This window comes from Arachis hypogaea, chromosome 13 (assembly GCF_003086295.3).
Source record: "Arachis hypogaea cultivar Tifrunner chromosome 13, arahy.Tifrunner.gnm2.J5K5, whole genome shotgun sequence".
Taxonomy (NCBI): Eukaryota; Viridiplantae; Streptophyta; class Magnoliopsida; order Fabales; family Fabaceae; genus Arachis; species Arachis hypogaea.
In genome coordinates, this window is record NC_092048.1 from 22,981,831 (window position 1) to 22,993,272 (window position 11,442).

The 11,442-nt window shown below is 32.7% G+C and overlaps 1 long non-coding RNA gene across 1 annotated transcript; it reads right to left on the reverse strand.

Moving 5' to 3' along the window:
* Positions 1–128: 128 nt before the first annotated feature.
* On the reverse strand, positions 129–1,649 carry LOC140178116 (uncharacterized). Its single transcript, XR_011870359.1, has 2 exons — positions 1,385–1,649; positions 129–294 (listed from the first exon to the last, which is right to left on the reverse strand). It is a non-coding gene; the product is annotated as an uncharacterized lncRNA (long non-coding RNA).
* Positions 1,650–11,442: the final 9,793 nt, after the last annotated feature.

Sequence of the window (11,442 nt, forward strand, 5' to 3'; positions counted from 1 at the left end):
ACTTACTTTACGTCTATATATAATATTCTAGCTCAATCCATGCTTGTGTTTCTGAATTTGTTTTCTTTTTAATTTGTGTGACCACTCAAGCAAGTAAAAAGATACCCGTAATGTCCAGTTTTACAAGATTAAAAAAAAAAATGAAATGAATCTGTCATAATTTATAATAAGGAACATCCAACACATCATCATCTCACAGTGAAGGAATTTTCTAAAGATTTCAAATCACGAACACCATAATCTGAGAGAACTCCAAAAAACCCCATATAGCCAGTAGGTTCAGATTTCAAGCAGCTGAATAGGATAATGAAAGAGGTATGAAAATGAAAAATTTAAAAGATGAAAGAACATTTTCAATTTTACAAAAATAAAAAAGTTCACACTCACTTACAAAAATCAGAAAATACATAGTATAGAGAGTAAGCACGTAAAAATAAATAAATAAATAAAAGAAAGACAATGATCCATAAAAATAGGTTCATTTCATGCTAAGTTGCTAACCTTCTCTTAAAAAGGATCACCAATAAATGAATAATTTATTTAAACTTTAATTCTAACAATAATCATATAACATAAAAAGATTGAGAGGCGCTAAGATAAAAATACTTAAAATATTTTTTTTAATCTTTTTTAATAATTAAAATTTAATATATATAATTGATTAAATTGTGTTATTTTTGTCAAAATTAAATTAGATCAGATAGATCAATTTGATTGAAAAACAAGTGAACCAAACCTTAAATCAATCTAAAGTAATATTCTTTTTATAGAAAATAAATACAATACTCTTATTATAAAAAATAATTAAAATACACATATTATATATATTAATTTTAAAAATCTTAAATTCTAAATTCTAACCCTATAACCACATAGAGAGAAGTGAAGGGTTAGGATTTAAAATTTTTAAAATTAATATATATATATATATAATAGAAATATTTTAGTCATTTTTCATAATAGGAATGTTATAGTTATTTTTTATATATAAAAAAAAGTATTAATTTAAATCGATTCAAAATTTAGTTTATCAATTTTTTAGCCAAATTGATTTGTCCAGTGTAATTTTAATAAAAATAACACAATTTAATTAATCACATGTGTTAAATTTTAATTATTAAAAAATATATTTTAAAAAGATATTTTAAGTGTCTTTCTGAATGATTTCCAACAAAATTTTAGACCTGAGTTTTACGATTTGCTTAAATTGCTATTCGTCAGTTGCTTGTTATCTTGTACATAGATATAGGTGAACAATTTTACAATCATTTTTTTATCTCAAAGAACACACAAAAAGTGAAGAAACTACCAAAACAAATATTCATATAATATAACAAAATACATATATACTAAAAGAATTTAAGAAGATAACTTAGGTACTTACCTTTAATTCTTAATTAATAGAGCATAAAGACTGTCAAAGCATCTCTCCCACTTCTCTTTATCATTCGGATGCCGTGACAAGCATTCTTTGGTAACACATACCTTTGTGCATATTTTCCTCTCTTTAAGATCACGCTGAGACTGAGTGTTTTTCCTGCATTTTGTCATACACGCACCTAGGTCAAAAAATCCATCAAAAGAAAAACTAATTAATACAATAATTAGCATTGTAATTGCATGTGCCACATTGTTTCTTGCCATATATGTGTGTCTCTTCTTTTTTATTATTTTATGATGGACCATATTTTATATAACCTTAAAATCTTTGCTAATATTATTATATGTGATAGAATTCTAGAACAATGATACTTCTCGCTTTCTTCATGTCCCTTCCTTATAGCAAGAGGTGCTAATTATATTTAAAAAAAAAAAAAAACAAACTTCAATTGTAGTAAAGTATTGTTTTAGAACGCGGTTAATTATTTTGATTAAATTTTAAAGTCTCTTGAATCCAATTAATTTCAACCTAAATATATATTGGATAGTACACGGCATTTAATATAAACTAGAGATTATATAAACAAGTAAAAAGCTCAGTGCCTTATAAAAACATTGAAGATGTTAACACGAATGAGGAATTCCTTGTATGTATATCAATATTGGTAGTGAGTTTAGGGTTTAGAGTTTAACGTGATTTAGATTTGGAGTGTGATTTGGGTTTGGCCAGAAATCACCAAAAAATATTTTGAGGTGTAAATGGATAGAAAGATAAGGAAAGATATGAAGGAAGTGTGGATGGTGCTATTTTTTTCTGTAATATAATGTACATGGAGATGTAGAAATAATATTAAGAAAAAACAAATAAATCATAACATATTATATTTTTATTAATCAAATTATTATAATTTAAATTAATCTTAACAAAATAATTTAAAATTATAATTTTAATCTTATCACGTGCATGGCACAGGTTAATACAAGTTTAAATAACAACTTTAATCTTATCACGTGCATGGCATGGCACGGGTTAATTGTTCTTCATTTTGAGCTGATTTTGATATTTTCTTACTTCACAGTAAACCAACATATAAAACTTTGTTGGTAGATTTAAGTATTACTAGATTATTTATGGTCATATTGAGTATATATGCCTGATTTATTGAAAAAAGTTGATTAAATAACTATTTTATAGTTAATACAATTAACACTATATTAAAAAAAGAAAAACAACGCATACAAGTTATTCTTTTATTAATTAAATTATTATAATTAAAATGAAATTTAACATAACAACTTAAAATTATAATTTCAATCTTATCACGTGCATGGCACGGGTGATTAAACTTGTTGTCTTTAATAATGGAGTGTTGGTATTAGAGAAGTTAAAGGAGGAAGTTGTAGAATGCACAAATCGATGGTGTCAAGATCGATAATATAGGAGTAATTGATGTACTTATGAGTGTAAATATTAAGTTTAAGGTGAATAAGAAGACATATGAAGTTGATATTTGATGCATAATTTATTGATCTATGAAAAAGGCCAATAATTCTGCACAATAAAAATTAGAAGGAGAATGATTATGATTTGATGTTGTATATCTGATCGGATTCATCTTGAAATGTCTTTGGAGGAGTTAAAATTATTATATTATTTTACTCCCTATTTGCTGTATGTTTAATTAATGTTAGTTTTTATGTTTTTTTTTTTATAGTTATTACTCTGTTTTTGTTGCTATTTTTTAAAATTACGCCCATTTTATTTAGAGTTGAGTGAAGATGTAATTATCTAAAAAAAAATATTGGCAGTGAGCTAAAGAAAAAATGTGTAATAATTATTTATAAAAATTACCTGTACATAAATTGTTTGCTTTAAGCATAATATACTTGACTTCATTTCGAGTGGATGAAGTGGAAATTTTTAAATAATATGACAAATTTCTTGTTATCATTGTTAATAAATTGATATTTCTTTTCATATCTTAAATTTTTGTTTTATAGGATGGCAAGCTGGATTTAAGTTATCTATTAGAGACGGTGAAGGTTAATACCATCTAAAAAAAACTTAAGAAATGTAACGTTTCTTGAAAAATAAAGATAAAATATGAGAAACAAAAAATAAAATATCATTTAAACATTTTATACGGTTAAAAAATTGGTCGATTTTACCGGTTTGTCGATTCAACTTTTTTTGTCAATTTTTTGTTAGACAATTTTTTGTATCAACCAAATCAGTTAAAGAATCGGTTTTAATTAACTCAGTCGAACCAATCGATACGATTCGATTTTTAGAACACTGATAATTATTAGCTTTATTTTGTCTCCAAATTATCTTTCGTACATGATAATGAAATACAAAATTAAAAAAAACTTAACTTCATTTATAATCATTACATAATGATCATGAACACATTAACATTCTACCTATTTCTCAACTAAAATCCAGAACAACCAAATACTAAAACCAAAACCAATTACAACACACAACAACACCATCATCAGCATCTTCAATATACTAATATCCCTTTCTAAATTTTTCATTCTCCAATTCAATTCATTGAAAACTTCTTGTACAACCTGAATCACACCTTGTTGACTTGTTGTTCTTGATATTCATCATTCTAGCAAAAAAATTTATAGTGAACTCTAAATTACAATAATACAAGAAAAAACATTGAATCAATAAATCACCAAATTATTTTTTTAAACTCATATCAAATTAACAATTCTATCAAATAGAGAATTTTATCTCATAATTAGGATACTAATAAAAAGGTTTTCTTGAATTCTTTGGTATCGCTGAGTATTTAATTACCGTATATATACAACCCATAACTACATAATACAACGTCTTTACCCCTAGTTCGAATACTCCCGTTATTGTAATTTCTCCCACTAGAGTTATTCTTATTTAAGCTTCCTTGACTTCTATCATCACCGCCCATCATAACGTACCCAAAAAAACGAGTTTTTGGAATTTGACAAGAGAATATTATGAACAACAGCAAAGAGGAGTGGAAACGAAAAAGAATATATGACGAAGATAAACATTTGGGGGTTAAGGTTTTATAAGTGTGAATGAATCAATTTGGATGTTTTAATCAAATTTTGGATACTAATTTGAGTTGAACTCATTGTGTTCAGATCAGCGACATTAAAATGTCTAATGACTTTTAAATTAACGGAAATTTATGTTTTTGAAAGTGAAAATACATTTAGTTATTTTAAAAAATAAAAGACTTATCTAAAGCGAATTGAGAAATTCAAAAATAATTTTCAATACCTCTAAGATATTCTATCTTCCTCCATAGAAAAAGAAATTTGTACACCATGATAATTTTTAACCAAAATTTGATCTTTTTATTTTCCAAAATGTCGTGTGACGAGTATCCATGTGGAGGAAGCAAATGTACATAGTGTAGCGTTTGCTATTATCAATACTAGGGGTAAAAAATAAGAATAAGCCATGGGGAGAAAGAATTTACGTAAATCAGCCAAAATAAAATTCGTTTCACTAATCAACCAATGCCAAAATATATGTAGTTCGAATCACACTGTTTCGAACCTTGATTGAATGTAATTCGAATTGAGGCAATTCGAATTACTATGAAGTCTGAACTAAGCATAAATCGAATTGGGCCAATTCGAATTACTCCATTTATAATTCGAATAAAGCTGATTCGAACTCCTCTCATGCACGCCATGCAACGTAATTCGAATTGACCTAATTCGAATTACTCAATTTGTAATTCGAACTAGGCTGGTTCGAACTATAAAGGAGAAGAGTTGTATATATATGTTGTGGACAAATCATGATATTCTACTTTGAAAACGGCTGTTCAAACTTTATTAAATTTCAGTTACTAGCATATTTTCCGAATCATGTATTAGTTTAATTAGTAGATTTATTTATTGCGTTGTAAATTCAACAGACATTTCGTACAAAACTCCAGAAACGGAACATATTCATTAAGTAAGATCCGATGCACAGTACATCGCATTAACATTAACAAACTCTATCAGTTAACAACAACAAGTAAGAAAACCTATAACAGTGGAATCTAAACACTAAAGTGAAATAAACAAAGTACCAAAGCTAACAATACACCTACTCATGTCCCCCTGTATGCTCTGGCCCTCCGACCTGTGGGCAACTCCGACGTGTGTGTCCGGGTTTTCGACAGAGGCCACATCTCTTTGGCCGGTTTGGATCTGCCTCGTCCATGTTGGTCCGTATCCTAGTGGACCTCGGACGACCCTCTCTCGCACGCCTCTTGTTAGGGTCCGGGATTACATTCGGCCCGTCATATGGTGGCCAGAAACCCTCCGGAATGGGAGGTGTGAATCTCATCCGATACACACTGAACACCGAACTAAGACGATACACCTGGTGGACGTAAGGCTGCCATGTAAGCCGTGAGTAGGCACAGCATGCCAGTGCGTGCGGACATGGGAAATGAAGTTCCTAGAAGTATCCGCAGTCACATGTCTGAGATGCAAGCGAGACTCTGTAGCTACCCAGTGAAAACGAACCAGTCAGAGTTGTCTTTGCGACGGTGAACTCCGAGTTATCCCTGTCGTACAAAGTCACCGTGAAGCACCTCGCCGTCTTCAAGTTGGCCTCGATACAAGTCACCAAGTGCTGACTGAATTGTTGTCCGGTTCCCAGCTGGGCCTCAGCCTCTCTCCCTTGCGAACAAATAGTTCGGCCAGCCTTCCGTATGTTGCCTTCACCAGCGAGCACACAGGGAGGTTTCCGACACCCTTCAGGATTGAGTTCACACACTCAGAGATATTTGTCGTCATGTGTCCGAATTTCCGCCCTTCATCACGATGCTGTGTTCACAAGGAATACTCAATCTGGTTCGCCCAGTCACATATCGCCGGGTCCTCAGACCGCAGAATATCAAACTAGTAATCGATCTCTACCTCGGTCTTTGCATACTCCGCGTTAACAAGAAGCCTCCTTGCGTCTTTGCCCTTGAAGGTTAGGGCAAAATTTGCCGCTACATGTCAAATGCAGAATGTCCAGTATGCAGCTGGAGGTAACCAGCCTCCGTCGGGAGCCTCAAGCGCGGCCTTGATGCCGTTATGCCTGTCCGATATAACCAGCAGACTTGGCTGTGGTGTCACGTGCTGACGCAGGTGGGAGAGAAAGAAGGACCAGGACTCAGCATTCTCACCCTCCACTAGTGCGAATGCAACAGGGAGTATGTTGGAGTTCCCGTCCTGTGCAATTGCCACAAGCAACGTTCCCCCATACTTGCCATACAGATGGGTGCCATCAATACTAACCAGCAGCTTGCAATGACGGAATGCCTCGATACACGGTGGAAATGTCCAAAACAGTCTGTGAAAATAAGCTCGAGACTCGTCCAGCTGTCCACCAACTCGAACAGGGCTCGTCCTAAGGACTGCAACAGTACCAGGCATCGTCAGCTGGACTCCTAACACCCACTTAGGGAGCTTGTTGTACGACTCATCCCAGTCACCATAGATGAGGGCAACAGCCTTCTGCTTCGCCAGTCAGACCCTCCTGTACGTCGGCCTAAACCCAAAGTGTGCGGCAGTGGCATTTAGGAGCACCTTGATGCTGACGGATGCATCAGCCCTAACCATTGGCATAATGAATGCCGATATCACATGATAATCCAAACTCCTGTGGTCATTGGAGATGGAGGTGGCCAGACACGTATGAGGTCCATTGTACCGTTTGACCTCCCAAATGCCCTTGCGCTGCTGGAGACTCGGCCGAATCAACCATGTGCACCCATTCCCAAACTCAGAACACTTGCCCACATACCGGCGATAGTCGGACTCCACTAGCTTATACTGTGCCCCGCGGCGGATGCTGTAAGTCTTCACACTTAACAGGGCCTCATCTTTGTCCTGAAATTGCTGACCAACCTGGAACTCTGTCTGACCTGGAGACCCTTCCGCATCTCTGGCGCCAAACCCAGCAGGCTGCCCCGGAACCCCCTCGTGCCTCATGGCATCCAAGTCCAAGGATGAAAAATGTGGAGGGTACTGCTGTGTGCCAGAGCTAGAACCACCTCCCGCCCCAGCAGGCTCACTCGCTCTGATATCATTGCCATTGTCATCAGCAATCATATCCGGCTTGACATCATCGTCCTCTAGATCATCCAAAAATTGCTGTCCAATCCCAGCCGGTGCAGCACACTGTAAAGAGGTCGGCCGAAATTCTCCTATTCCAACCTCGTCGCCTACACTGCCGTTGAGATCAGCAGCGAAGAAAGGGGAGGCGACAGGCTGGACGGATGGCTCGTACGCAGGGACGGAGGTAGAAGCAACGGCAGGTCTGGAGCTAGAACCGGCTACCGTGGCTAAAGTGGTGGTATTCCGGTTCAAACTCCCCGAGCTCGATACCACATCAACCAACTTTGCCAACAGCTCTGGTGTCCTCACTTCTAGAAACTGACGGTGACATTGAAACATGACCTGCAAGTCCTCATTACTCCCGATCGTGAAACAATCATACTTCACGGTGTCTTGGAGCACCGTGATCGGAATGCGATAGAATAACTTATTAACCCGTTTCACACCATCGAGATCCAGTTTCATCAGCACAGTGCTAACAAGGTCATCGTACCTTATCGTAGGCCTCACGATAATACAGAGAGGATCCTTATCAGTGAACTTCACACCGGAACGTGTCTTCCTCTTAACCGATCCTCTATGGTGAACCAACACCACAAAACTCTCCTCACTAGCCATTCTACCCCTCTAATGAGAGCAACTCACGTCCACAACATATATATACAACTCTGCTCCTTTATAGTTCGAACCAGCCTGGTTCGAATTACAAATTGAGTAATTCGAATTAGGCCAATTCGAATTACGTTGCATGGCGTGCATGAGAGGAGTTCGAATCAGCTTGATTCGAATTATAAATGGAGTAATTCGAATTGGCCCAATTCGATTTATGCTTAGTTCATGCTTCATAGTAATTCGAATTGCCTCAATTCGAATTACATTCAATCAAGGTTCGAAACAGTGTGATTCGAACTGCATATATTTTGGCATTGGTTGATTGGTGAAACGGATTTTGTTTTTGCTGATTCACATAAATTCTTTCTCCCTATGGCTTATTCTTGTTTTTTACCCCAATACTAGCGTCTTGTCGGGCACTTAGACACGTTAAGACGCATTTTAATATTTTTAGTAAAATTTTAAGTATTTTTTACGTTAATTTTTTTATGAGAAGAAATATTTTTTTTATCAAAGATAGGAGACTCGAACCCGCAACCTCTTAATTGAGTATGGGGAAACTATGCTATTTGAACTATAACTCATTAGCTATGAGAAGAAATATTACTTGTGCTATTATATAAATTTTAAATATTTATTGGTTTTAATTTTTTAAAATATATTTTCAATGTATTAAATACATAAAAATTTAAAAGTTTTTATAATTATACTCTTAATATATATTTTTGGAATACATTTTAATTAAATTCTTAAAATGTAATCTAAACTTAAAAACTTTATCAAATACTAAGTTGGTTACAAAATTTAATTATCATTTAGATTTGACTAACATGTGCTTTAAAAAGTATATAGTAAGATTACCCATTATTTTTTTTTTTTGTTTACAACAGAATTTTTTTAATGTATTTATTATGTATTTGAAGGGAAGCCTTCAAGCAACTATTGAATTGTTTCCGTTATGCGAGATATATGTGCATCGAACTGCCTTTTTTTATACATTATGTAGTTATTAAAGTTGAAAATTTAAAATTTTTACTAGTAATAATTTTATCGGTGCTAAAAAATGACATATTAACTAAATCCTTTAATATAAAGCAATGCTAAGTTATTGATAAAATTTATTATTTTTGGATAATATTTATCTAATTTTATATGTTAAATACTAAATTCTAAAGTCTAAACCACAAAAAACTAAATTCTAATAGTATAAAAATAAGGTGTTAGATTCAAAATATTACCTAATATTGCTAAGAGAATGTTGCCCTATAACATTTCTCTTTACTATAAGTTATAGATTATGCAAAGATACATATTTCATAAATCATAACTAATGCCATCATAAGTTATTCATCGTACCCCAGTTTGTGGTATGAAGTCTATGCAATGCTCATTACTGCATAATGTTAACCAATATATTCATTTGAAAGATACATTCAACTAGTTCAAGCATTAATTTGAAGATGTAACACACTAACTGCCAAGAATTCAGAAGCATGAAGTAAACAAAATAAAATCAAAGTAATCATTTTATTTGCTCCAATGCAAGATTTTCAAGAAACAAACTTGAATAAGAGGTAGTTGCCACTTAGGACTATGAATAGTGGAATCCAATTGGTGGATATATTGTTCATGACTTAGAACATTAGACAAAAATTCTTCATTATCCCTTGGTTTTAAAGAAACCCCATTGTTTTTGTTTTCTCTCTCTTTTGCTCTCTAAGAGAGTGTCCTTCTCCAGCTCCACTCAAACAACTTGGAAGGAGGTAAGTCCTTATAATGCGCATGGTCAAGTTTCCAAGGTCATGTGCAAATAGCATCAATAACACTATTGACTTTGCATCAAAGTACAAGCCGTTTGTGTCATCCTATTAAACTATAAGTCTTGCTAATAAGTGCCAACATTCTTTTTATAAGAAAATAATTCAATAAATACATAACATTGGTTTGAAAATTCAAGTTTTTGGATTTTCAATGAAAAAAATGTTATTTAACACCTCAACTAGTATTTAAACTACTTGTTAACTAAATTTTTAAACTATTGTAAGTTTATAGAGAAGGGTATTTAATTAAATGGTGATTTATCTATTCATAAATGAGTAAATATATATATAAGAAATTAAGTAGGTCTAATTTACTCTACAAATTAGTTCAAAAGATAAAAACTGTCTTACACTTGTAAAAAATATCAAGTTTTTAAACAGGTTTCTAATACCATATAAAAAATTAAATGGGCCTAATTTATTTAAAAAATAAAAATTATTTTATATTCATAAGAGCCATCAGACTTTTAATTTTAGAAAATATAAAACTTGATAATATAACTTCTTAAAAATATTATTAAGCATTCTCTTAAATACTAAATTAAATAAAAGTTACAAAGTCCAATATCTTGAAATCTTAAGAAGTAATTATACTTTTCTTTTTTAATAGTTGGAAGGATATTCCGAAGTATCTATTAAAAAAAAGTAAAGTATTGTTTTTGTCCCTAACGTTTGTAGTAAGTCCTATTTGTGTCCCTAACGTTTAAATCGTTCTATTTGTATCCTTAACGTTTATAAAAGTGATTCAATGTTATCCTAATACTATCAATTATACTAACAAATCAGATTATATTTTTCAATTATTCTCACTTAGATGTATTCATTCTCAATTGGGTCCTACTTGGATGTGGTCGATTTTAATATTATACCCACTATTTGTGTTTAGATTCAATTATGTCCTTAGAAAAGTGAATTATATAAATGTTGTAGGAATTAGTTTCAACATTTGATGAGCTATTTTTCGGAGTAGATCATCGATTCTATCCCAAACATTTATATTCTAACTTCAAGAAAAAGTTTTTAAAACTCAAATTAAAGCGCTCATGATGTGTAATTGATGGCAGGATAACATTGAATCACTTTTACAAACGTTAAGGATACAAATAGGACGATTTAAACATTAGAAACACAAATAAGATTTACCTCAAACGTTGAGAACAAAAACGATACTTTACTCATTAAAAAAATAAATTGTTTTTCTTCATAAATAAAAATGTATTTATCATAATAGAGACTAATGTGACTTCATGAATATATTAAATAGAATCCACTTAAAATATTTTACGAGGATAGAATAATTTCTAATTTCATCCTACTTAGCATTTCTTGCATCTAGAAAACTCATTGGTAGAGAGTACTCTAAGGCCCCCACCCAACATTGGTTCCTAGATTTTTTTTTGTTATGTGACATTAATGTTAAGCATCACTTTACTACTTTAGCAGGTGGTTGTGATATTGTTTGGACTATGGAATCCATGTTTTTTTTTTTCTCTTACCAATTTTAAATTTTTGA